Source organism: Macrobrachium nipponense, chromosome 2 (assembly GCF_015104395.2).
Source record: "Macrobrachium nipponense isolate FS-2020 chromosome 2, ASM1510439v2, whole genome shotgun sequence".
NCBI classification, from domain to species: Eukaryota; Metazoa; Arthropoda; class Malacostraca; order Decapoda; family Palaemonidae; genus Macrobrachium; species Macrobrachium nipponense.
Window position 1 is genome coordinate 133,545,512 of NC_087201.1, and position 12,564 is coordinate 133,558,075.

At 39.4% G+C, this 12,564-nt stretch overlaps 2 protein-coding genes across 8 annotated transcripts in view; one reads left to right on the forward strand and one right to left on the reverse strand.

Moving 5' to 3' along the window:
* Positions 1–12,564, forward strand: part of LOC135221001 (glutamate dehydrogenase, mitochondrial-like) — a 452,434-nt gene that overhangs the window by 263,689 nt on the left and 176,181 nt on the right. The gene's annotated exons all lie outside the window — the stretch shown is intronic.
* LOC135221000 (RUN and FYVE domain-containing protein 2-like) overlaps positions 1–12,564 on the reverse strand; it is a 115,362-nt gene that overhangs the window by 38,104 nt on the left and 64,694 nt on the right. The window lies entirely within an intron of this gene.

Genomic DNA, 12,564 nt, shown 5'->3' on the forward strand with positions numbered 1-12,564 from the left:
TAGAAATATTCATAATCAACCATAAAAGCAAAAAATTCTACTCCCAATACCATAACTGCAATAAGGCTTCTTTAAGTTCTCAAAACTGACTAGTAAGTACGTATGTTGTTGCAGTAATATACATACATATTAGCAATCAATGTCAATATTAAGAATCTCATAGCCTTATCACAGTTAATTCAATTCAAAAAGACTGAAAACCTATACATAATATAGTAATAAGTTTATCCAATTCATTTCTTTGTGGGCCTCTTCCATTCAACTAAGAACTCAAAATTACCTGGTAACTCTATAGAAATGTTTATCACAACTTAGGAAGATAAGATTATTCAAAATAAAAATAAAAATTTCAGACTGAGTGAAATCATTATCACTAAATATAAATGGTTCACTGTACACACTCAAAAAAATTTTCAATGAAAAACAGAAAATATGATTACCTTATCTGTATGCTTCCTTACTAAGTAATTCAATATTATCATATATGTATGTGGCAATAATTAATAATGTCACAGGTGATTTTTTTTTTTTTTTTTTTTTTTTTGGGGGGGGGGTCTAACAGTCATCCTATTCGACTGGGTGGTTTTTAGTTTTCATGGTGTGGGGTTCCAGGCTGCATCCTGCATCCTTAGGAGTCCATCACTTCTCCCACTGTGTGTGCTGTTTCTAGTAGCACATTCTTCTGCATGAGTCCTAGAGCTACTTTGGCATCTAGCTTTTCCAGGTACATCAATGAGTGATACTTTCTTTTTGATTTTCTCAATCAAAGTCATGTCTGGTCGACTGGCAGGTATGACCCTATCTGTTTGGATACCACAGTCATTTGCCTAGTCATTTGTTCTGGTTCTGTGCAAATGCCAGACATTCTCACTTTCTATTTGGTATATGGTCTTGTTTTTCATATTGCACTTCCTGCATATGGGTGAGATGTTATTTCCATGTATTGTTCTTTGGACATATCTGGTTCCTAGGGCCTCATCTTGTGCTGCTGTTAGCATTTCTTCTGTTTCCTTCTCGAGTTCTCCCCTCTGTAGCTATTGCGATGCTCCATTGCTGGCCGGTTCATTAGTCTGTCTCATGTACTGTCCATGCATTGGTTTGTTATGCCATTCCTCTGTTTTGCTTTACATTCTCCTATCTCTGTATATTATTATTATTAGTGTTATTATTACTTTTATTATTACCAGGTAATAACTTTTTTTTTTAGTCTATCACAGTAATTGTGTTTGACTGGATAGTTTTATAGCATGGGACTCCAGGTTGCATCCTGTCTCCTTAGGAGTCCATGACTTTTCTCACAATGTGCAATGTTTCTAGGAGCACACTCTTCTGCATAAGCCCTGGAGCTAATTCAGCATCTAATTTTTCCAGGTTCCTTTTCAGGGATCTTGGGATTGCCTAGTGTTCCTATGATTATGGGTATAATTTCCACTGGCATATCCCATATCCTTCTTATTTCCATTTTCGGGTCTTGATACATTTCAAACTTTTCCCTTTCTTTTTATTCTACTCTGGTGTCCCATGGTATTGCAACATCAACAAGTCATACTTTCTTCATGGTTTAAGAATAATATTAAGTACCCTATTTTGACTTGTGGCACAGACATAAAGTGAGTTCATTTGGTTTGTTGCATAAAATGTAGTAGTACAATGTCAAACATCTGCACTCATCTTTACCAGACTTAGCTGTTTTAGCTAGCAAATTCAGCAGGTTTACTGATTTCTAGTATCACAATTAATGCTACTAATCAGTTTGCTAAGAGTTTTATCTTGGTTACAATTAAAACGTGAAATAATTTGTCCAATGCAGTTGTGGGATCTTCTGATCACCAAATGTTTAAACAAGGAGCCAATTCATTACTGCTTTCAATTGTTGTCCCCTGAAATCAGGTCCACTGGTTTTATTTTAGAGTAACATGTTTATTTATTCATCACTCTTTCCTTAAGTAAGATTCCACATCACAAGATTGAGTTCTCTTGGTGAACAGGATTGTTTGAAACTCCTGAACAACTTCGAGATTTCCCAGGATGAAGAAATGTCCACACCCTTCAAGCGCAGGACCAACCCCAAGGTGGCCCTATAGCCCCTGAAAGCCAAGACAGAAAGAGCTTTTTTGTTTCTGAGAAAGATTAGAAAATTTGCTACCCACTACTTAAGTTCAGAGTGGAGAAAAACACCATCAACAACCCCAACCACAGTAGATAGCCCACTTTCCCTGATAAACTGCTGATGAAGACTTCCTGAAATAGCTGGACATCTGGCCTGCTGTTTTGCAAGAAAAGCTTCTTGCTCTCAGGAGATACTTGACAGTCTCCAGCCGTGAATCGATAGAGATCTTACCGACTGGTGGAACCTTTCCACATGAGGTTGGCAAAGGAGGTTGTTTCATCGGGAATTTCTCTCGGAACAGCTGATGGAAGATACAGAAGTTCTGGGACCCACTCTGCCTGTGGCCACAAAGGTACCACCATGGTCATTCTGAGATTCCTGGAACTCATTACACAGTTCAGGACCTGATGGATCAGGCAGAGCGGAAGGAAGGTGTACACCTCGAGATTGTGCCAAGGATGTTGAAGAGCATCCTCTGCCGGAGGAAGAGGATTATGGACCACCGAGAAGTAGTCCTCCAGCTTCCTGTTGAAACGAGTGGCAAAGAGGTCTAACATGGGTCTTCCCAAAAGATGAAATTCCCTGTCCACTATGGCCTGATGTAGAGAATACTCCGTACACAGGACTCTACTCCAATAGCTTAGCTTGTCGGTCACAACATTCCTCCTGCCTGGAATGTATCTGACCATAAGCTCTACAGAGTTGTCGACTGCCCACTGGTGCATCTCGATTGTTAATGAGTGGAGCTGGCGGCAGATAGGAGTCGTCTTCTCCAATGAACAATTCTGGGACCATGAATAGAAGACCTCTAGCTTCTGTCGCAGAGAAGAGGTCTAACATAGGTCTTTCCAAGCAGACCCAAGAGATAATTGGATACCCCGAGGGGATGTCTTATGACAAAATACTCGGCACAGTTATGTTCTAAATATCCTACTGTAAACTTTTGCATTATCAAAGTAATTGCACGTAGACCAGGAAGAAGTCCTTGAGCTACCCAGGAAATGTGCATCTTCAACAGAAGAAACGTCCTATGAGGTGATCCCTTATGACAAACAATTGGTATGCTACTCATTATCGGCAAGAAATATCATGAACTATTCAAGGAGAGCAGAAACTAAATTCAGTTTAATTTCAAGCTCATTCTAAATGCTAAATTGCTCTTTTAAAGCTAAACATCAGCTTCACCTACAGAAAAAAAATTTGCTTCCCATGTTCATCTCCCCATCTCCATATGTGTGAACCATCACTGGTTGTTAACACCCCCATAAGAAAGTACCTACTGCTTAAAGCATGAGGAACACTGTAAGTGGTACTAAAGATTCTCTGCAGCATTGCTTTCTCCCACATATTTTCCATGTTTTCTTTCATCTCCATTTAAGAGAAAGAAGGAACACAACTTGAACCCAAGAATAACATTTATGAAGAAGCAACACTTTGGCAAGGTAAGGAAGTAAGGATCACAAAATTGTTTGCTAACTTTGGCATTATAATTCTAATACAGAGAGAGAGAGCAAAAATGTGGAACTCACACTCTCTTTTTTATGATTTAATTTTTCTAACTTGTTTCAAATGAATCTGTCTTGTAATTATTTTTAACTACACTACAAGACAAACAGGTTAGCATTTCTTTTCTCTTATAAAGATCACCAATAAGGGACACAGGATGAAAAATTTTACTTTTATTTACAGTAACACAACCCCAATTCTTACCCTTATTCACAGTAACACAGACCCTATTCTTACCCCTATTTACAGAAACACACAGCCCCTATTCTCAACCCTATTCATGGTAATACACAGCCCCTATTCTCATCCCTATTCATAGTAACACAGCTCTTATTCTTAACCCTATTAACAGAATCACACATCCCTATTCTTACACCTATTCATGTTAACACAGTACCACACAATCCCTACTCAGGGAAACAACCAATTTCTCTCTCTCTCTCTCTCTCTCTCTCTCTCTCTCTCTCTCTCTCTCTCTCTCTCTCTCTCTCTCTCTCTCTCTCTCTCTCTCTTTTTCTGCGTTATCAATCTGATATAGAATCTCATCATGAAAGGCTTCTTTATATAATTTTCATTTCCTGTTATATCCTCAGCCACAGTTCATTAAAATCACCAGCAAGCAATATATAGTACTATACAAGATATAGTAACATGCAATATATAAAATTGGCAGTAATTTTGGAACCTACCAAAACCTAAATGTCATGTAACATAAATGACCACTTGCACACACTGTCTTACTCAGAAACGAAGACAATAATAAAGAAACTTCACAGCACCCCTTGAGCCTCAACTGCATTGCTTCCTACTTGTACTTTCCATCCATCCCGTGCTGTTTTCTTCTCAAACTGTAAACTTATTTTACTTTGCACTGCTCCTCTTTCCACCCCTTTATTTAAGAGCCAATCTTTTACCCAACCATTTATAATTAAAAATGTGACCTGGTGGTCTGGTTAAACTCATTTACAATACCAACACTGTAACTATTTTAGATGAGGGAGTGGTGTAGATTAAAAAACTTCCTCCCTCTCCCTATGTACAATTTTCCATAAAAGTTTTATACATGAACCTCATTTGACCAGTATTGTTCTACTTATAAAATTCAAAAAAAGAAATCAGAACAATTTTCTAAATATTAATTTTTTTTAAATGCTGTAGTTTACATCTAAGTTACAGAGTATCATTTTTATGATCAATATGTTCACATTTAAAATGTATTGGGATTTCAAGTAGCATATCTAGTAATAAAAAGGTAGGAGTATAACTCATTCCCCACTGACAAGTAAGAAGGTTAGTTAAAATAAAAGAATAGTACCGCATGTTGTTTACATATTTTCTTCTTTATTGGGCAGTGAGTCATTTTACCTTGTCACATATTTCTTTTCAGATTTAACTTGTTCTACTACTGTATAAAATAAATCACTGTTTAAAGTCCAACCTGAAGTTTGGTAACAATACATAGTAATGGATGTTTTTAATATATTCCGATGACTTTTCCCACTGTAAAATGATGTAACTCCTTTAATTTCAAACAAAAAGTTTAAAAAATTAGAGTACTGGTCTTAGCAAATGAACCTCTATAAAATGCTAAATGCTCATTTTTTCCCTTCTCAAGCATTAACCCCAGTCAGCTTTAAAAACCATTAAGATATCAATCAATATTATCCTCATCTTTATTGAAACAAACTCCAAACCATAATGAAGTAAGTTTTTGTTCTTAGAATGACGTCTTGATTAACCATTTTTATTTTTCCATAATAATCAGATATTATGCACAAGCACTTTACTGGTATTGATCAAAACAGTCTAATAGTCTAAAGGAGGATACAGAAGTACTTACACATGAAAGGCTCACAATACTGTATGTGAAAAATGAAGGGATATAAAGCACACAAAGCTAAAAACAGTTCATACACTGGAAAGGCAAACTGCAGACTGTTCTCCTAAATAATTTGTTCCAATGTGCTGCAAGGGAAAGCATAACAGTGCATGCTAACACAAACCAGCAGAACAAGTGTTACTGGAGCAAAAAAAAAACCTGTCATTTAACCAAAGGATAAACAGATCTAATACCAAGATTGATTCATATCTAAGCTAACTGAAGATCTTTTTCATCATAAACCTCTCAATCATGTAACAGCATTTGTTTACTGTCCAAAAATGCCCAGATATATATTTTTACATCATGCAACCACATGAAGCTGAACAGCTAAAACTGACTGCTCATGCATATACATTTTCTCTCCTAACGGTTTATTTTTTTCATGAATTCGTTATGCCTACAAGAAACTCCCAAGGTTTTGCTTCTGAAATTTAGAAATCTCTCTTCATTTATATTCCTCTTTTTCATAATTTTCACTTACTTATCATCAATAATCTTATTCCTGCTTCCATTTCTTTTTGTAGTAAAGGTATATGTACTGGTAAACAATGTTATTTATGGGCTATGTCCAGCATGCTTTGTTTAAACATCTAAGTGTATATTACTTTAGGTTGTGGATGAAAATTTAGCTCTCCTCTGTTTTGGTGCACAATGTAGAAACACTGAGTCATCAACTAACGGGCACTCTGGTGGTATGGCTTCTTGATAAGTAATGAAATCTGCTAAATTAAGAAGACCTGACAATACAGTCTACACAATACTCCAGAGCTGGTGTAGCTAGTATTTTGTGAAAATCTGTCTCGATATTTTTCCCTCTCTTTTTATGTATCATTATTTCATTCTAAGTTTGGTGGAAAGTTTTGTAATCAGTTAAAAAGACTAATAAATGGAACAATAAATGTAGATATCATAAGAGTAAAGAAAAAAGGACTATATGAACTGGGCATGGCATGTACGTGCATAGATGATTTTATACGTACTAAACAAGTAGCTATTACTGCACTATGGTATCTCCACATTTATAATCTAGTAAACCTTTCATCCAATTCTTTGTGTATGTGGGGCAAGGCTTATTGAAGATATATTATTTTTAGTGCATACCAGTGATATATCGTTGTTGGCCTGGAAAACAAGGTTGTTCAGTGTGCTATGCTGAAACAATTGTAGGTGTGGTTAAGTCTCCTCTCCCGAGAAATGAAGTTGCTTTAAATTGTGACATGGAGCAGATTAGTGAATGGTGTTGTCAGAGGGGGGTGTGAAGCTGCACTCCAGTAAAACAAAAAACATATTGATAAGTAAACCTGGTACTAATTTTCCACCCCATTCTCCCCTTCAAGTGGACAGGACTCAACTGAATGAATCTGAAGCTTTAATTGTAGACAGTCCCGGTTATTAGCGGCCATTGTCACTGGCGATCCAGTTTTATGGGGCTTGTCTAATGATGATAATAACTGAATTTTTGGCGCCGATATGCATCAATCCCAGCTTATTGGCCCCGATCCTCAATTATTGGTGTCAATAACTAGGGATCAGTGCTTTTATCACCGATTTTCGGTTACTGGCGATCTTCGGCTATTACTACACCGTTGGGAACTGAACCCCTGAAGATAACCAGGGACTGCCTGCACTACTTGGCATTTCTTTGGACACACATCTTACTTTTGAGAAATATCTCATGAAAAAGTAAGCAAATGCTGTTTGGAACTTAGGTATTGTACATAAGGCCTCATTTATTCATAACACTGATAAAATAAATGCAACTTGTTTTAGGTCATCTTTCCTTCTGTTACTAGAATACCGCTTCTGGTAGATTTCTGTTTCTTAATATTAGCAGTTATGACATGGACCATCCGTTGATGGTCCATGTCATAACTGCTAATAATAAGAAATATTCATAAGTTGTATTTTAACATAGATCTTTCACATTTACATTTGATCCCTCATCTTCTTTTCATATCCAGAGCAACCAGATTTGCTGAACAGCAGCACCAATATGCACTACATATATTTACTACAGTATTAATGAAAACTCACTTAATGATTGTGACGGCAAAGAAACTTGTTTTCCTCCAAGACTTTGACCTAGTCACCTCTGCCACTGGTGTCAAAAGGGAAAACTTTTACTACCAGCTTATTACATGAGACAGCCCATACTTGAGCAGGGAGGACCTTTGGAAGCTCCAACTCCTCTTCCTTACTTAGTTGGTATTAGAAGAGGCATTCTTTGCTACAGGTTATGTCCCTGTCCCCCCAACCCTGGAGAGGTTACCAACCAACCACTCATATATGACACACACACACATCCATTTCTGCTCATATCGAGACCCTGTCCCTCTACTTGAATTCGAGGATGAAACCAACACATATGGAGCTGGGGCAATGCAGGAGGCAGCCTCCTTAGAGGTTAAGGGCTGGTTTGAGACCTTGCAGAAGCTATATTACAAATGAACAAGCTTTTGCAGTAGAGTTAAAGCCAGATGACTACTCATACACCCAGCAGAAAAACATATAACCTCTCATAGGACATCCTGGCACAAGTCAGACAGAGGATGGAAAGAAGAGGCATTTCAAGGGACTATGATCATCCAATAGCTGCTCAGAGTACCCACCTCCAAGACCATTAACTTAGGCTATTTTACTAATCCCACGTTTCTTCACATCATGCCCTCTTCCAAGGAAGGTAGAGACAAAAGAACTCAAGCTTCCATCATTTGGTCACCAATAATCCTGTCACCTGATGAGCTAAATTGATGGAAGATTTCTCCAAGAATTTCTTGTGCTCCAAGAATTTCTTGCCTTCATCAATTGGCTAATGTTCTCATGTTCTTTCTGGCAATAGTGGCAGCAAATTTCACAAGTTTTAATCAATTTGTATTTTTCTTAGCTAACAAACCAGAGGTCTTAAAAGTAGGATAATCTTCTAGTACCAGCTGGAAACTGGTTAAAAAAATCAAAGATTGTAAAGCAAGGAATCTGTGGCATCTGGCAACTCATACGTATACGAGATGGAAGCTGGTCATTGACTGAGCTTGGAACCTCGTGATGTGTCAGTCTTTCTTCCGATCCAGGATATTAGAGGGGTGGCTACAGGTTGGCAGTCAACGTTAAAACCTCAGGTTTGTTAGCTTTGAAAAATGCAAATTGATTAAAAATTTGTCTTTTGCTCATATGTGGAACAAACCTTTGGTCTTAACAACAGGATAGACTTATACTTGGTGGGAGGTACACGTACCCTGAACCGGCCGGGGGTTCAGCCCACCTGACAACCCTTCCTAGAAGATTGAGTTCTAAAGAAAGGGGTCTGAGCCCGTGAGAGAATAGATAAGCAAGTATCTAAAAGCTCAGTCTGCTGTGATTAAACACAATGAGACATGTCCAGATTCATTGCATTCATGGAAGGTAAAAAGAACTCTGTCTGTTCAGGCAACAAACCATGTAGGCCACAGAGGTTTCTTATCACTCCTCCCTTCCCTTGCTAAAGAGAGGAGTAAGTACTATCGAGAAGCAGATCACAAACCAAATAACTGCAACCAGTATGGCTACCACACTCACCTGTATCAGATCAGTTCCAGCTTTGACGTCTTATTCTTCAACCCGCCCGTATGAAGAAGAAAGGAAAAAAGAGGAGGAGGAGGAGGAGACCAGCCATGTCACTCATTCTCTCTTCCACACAATCATCTTAGGTAAGATGCAAACTGTCCCTGCTAGGGGCACTGGATGAGCTACACAACTTATTGGGTAGCCACCACCAGACCTAAGGAAAGTGTCCAAGGACCTGTGGGCAATGTCCTTCAGGTCTTTTGAAGCCAGGAAACAGCATTCAAAATCCTAAGAACAGACAGTTCTTAAATGCCAGAGAGGAATTCATTCCTCTGATGTCATCTGCTCTAGCCTGCACAGACTCTATGACAGAACTGTAAGGTCAGGAGTATGCTTGCTTAACCACCTCACACAGCCAGAATGAAATGGTGTTCTTGGAAATTTCCATTCTGAACTGGACGGTGCTAACAAAAAGTTTACGACACCTAGGCCTTAGGGAACGAGTCCTTTTTAAATAGCAGCACCGAGCTCTGACAGGACAAAGCAAAAATGTCTGTGAATCGCTGTCTGCAAACTCATTCAGGGAGGGAATTGAAAGCGAGGCAAATCTGCCATCATGAACCAAGGGAGTTTGAGTCTTAGCTACAAATTCCGGGACAAATTCAAAGGCCACAGACCCCAACCACTGGTGTGTTTAGCATCATAACTCAGGTTATGAAGCTCTCTACCTCTCTTTGAGGAAGCCAAGGCCAGCAGGAAAACTTGTCTTAGAGTCAGATTCCTGAGTGACAATTGACGTACTAGTGGCTTGAATGGAGCTCTAGTGAGACTAGTGCTCAGGACCAGAGTAAGATCCCACATCAGAAGATTGAGTTCTCTTGGTGAACAGGATTATTTGAAACTCCTGAACAACATCGAAATTTCCCAGAATGAAGAGATGTCCACGCCTTTCAGGCGGAGGACCAACCCCAAGGTGGCCCTGTAGCCCCTGAAAGCCAAGACAGAAAGAGCTTTTTCCTTTCTCAGAAAGATCACTCAATGAAGTTCAGAGTGGAGAGAAACACCATCGACAACCCCAACCACAGTAGACAGCCCACTTGCCCTGGTAAACCACTGACAAAGACTTCCTGAGATAGCTGGAAATCTGGCCTGCTGCTTTGCGAGAAAAGTCTCTTGCTATCAGGAGATACTTGACAGTCTCCTGATGTGAAACAATAGAGATCCTACTGACTGGTGGAACCTTTCCACATGAGGCTGGCAAAGGAGGTTGTGCCATGGGGGAATTTCTCTCAAAACTGCAGGACAGAAGATACAAGAAGGTCTGAGAACCACTGCCTGTGGCCACAGAGGTGCCACCCAAGGTCATCCTGAGATTCCTGGAACTCATTACTCTGTTCAGGAAATTATGGATCAAGCAGAATGGAGGCAAGGTGTACACCTCAAGATTGTCCCAAGGATGCTGTAGAACATCAACTGCCAAAGGAAGAGGATCCGGGACCACCAAGAAGTAGACCTTCAGCAAGTGGCAAAAAGGTCTGACATTGGTCCTCCTGAAAGGTGAAACAGCCTGTCTGCTACGTCCTGATGCAGAGACTACTCCTGCCTGGAATGTATCTGCCCATAAACTCCTTAGGGTTGTTGATCACCCACTGGTGCATTTCCACTGTCAATGAGTAGAGCTGTTGCAGAAAGGAGTCATCTTTTCCAACAAACAATTCTGGGACTATGAATAGAAGACCTCTAGCTTTTGTCAAAGAGAAGAGGTCTAACATAGGTCTTTTCAAGCTCACAGAAGAGATACTAGGATACCCCAAGGGGATGTCCTATGAAAAATATTCAGCACAGATATGTTCCAAATATCCTACTCTCAACTTGTGCATTGTCAAAGTAACTGCACTGTAGACCAGGGAGAAGTCCTTGAGCTGCCCAGGAAACGTGCATTTTCAACAGAGAAGACGTCGTTCTATGAGGTGATCCCTTATGATGATATACGATCAGTATGCTACTCATCAGAGGAGACGTCCTATGATGATAGGACACCCACAACTTTGACTAAGAAACTACCATGATGGCATTCCTGAGCAATGCATCACAGAAATAACATGGATCTTAACTACTTCGGAGATATGAACACCAGATATGAGTTACATTACTGATCTAGTTACTCTGATGAGAAGGTGGGTTAGGCTAGGAATCAAACCCAACCTAATCCTGAACTCTTGAAGAATAGGAAAATCTTGCAGAAGCAAGCAGAAGAACATTTGGGAATTTGAAGAGTATGCCCCAAAAAACGTAAGCTCAAACCAGCTGAGCTAGGCTAAGAACTCCAACACTTAGGCTAGGATAAGATGGAGAGATATGTTTCAACAATCTAGGATAGGCTAGGCTAAAAACTTATCCACTTAGGTTTGTTATGCAAAAATTCAACCACTTAGGCTGAGCTAAGATGGAAAGGAAGGTTTGAACTAACTAGACTACATTAAGCTAGGCTAAGAACCTAACTACTTGCAAGGTCAAGAACTTGACTACTTAGGCTAGGAAGATGGTTAAGGTAGATTTGAACTTGCTAGGCTAAGATAGTTAATAAGGCAGGTTCGATTAGCTAGGGTAGGGCAGGCTAAGAACTCAACGACTTGCCAGGCTAAGAACTCAACTACTTGCTAGACTAAGAACTCAACCACTTAGGCTAGGTTAAGATAGCTTTAAACTAGTTAGGCTGGGCTAAGAACTCAACCACTTGCCAGACTTCCAGGCGAGAAGCAGGGCTGACAACTGAAGAGCCTGTAAAGAAACAAATAACATGCTCTCTCCTTCAGGAGAGATGATATCTTCCATCTTGTGGGTGCAAAAAGAATTATATTTATTTGTAAGGATAAAGGGAAAGGAGTGAGTCGTACGACTCATGCCCCTCCTCCTCCAAAATGATGGGAAAGAGATCAGACAGCAATCATGACTGGTTCTGCAAGCATACAGGAAGAATGCAGTTGGGGATTGTACACCATTAAAATTCATGTTGAAGTGTAGGAATACTCCTATACTAGACAGCCGAATCCGAGCAGAAAAACCTTGTCTGCAACACGAACTCCTAACACACAAATTATGAAAGACTAAAACATTACCACATTCGCAAAAAATGTGTAACTAGATAAAACCAAAGATATATAAAACATTAATGTCATAATACATATGTTTTCAAAATACTATCTTCAATATAACAAATGTAAAATATTAAAGAACAAAATGTAGCTGGCCCCCTTTCTCCCTGAAGGGACAATATCCCCTTGGGAGACGGACCAACATTACACATAACAAAGCCGATGACGAAGCTGAGGAAAAGGCATGAGGCACATCTACTGCAATCTGCATCTGTCCCAAAAGAACATGAACATGGGAATCTTGGAAGGCCGTCTAAAAACGATGCTCACGGGACTTCTGGGCTGGATAAATATGAAACAAACAACCGGCTTGGGGGGAAGAGAGCAAAGCAGAAGTCAACTCTCCAAGGCAGTTAAAGAAAGACTGACAC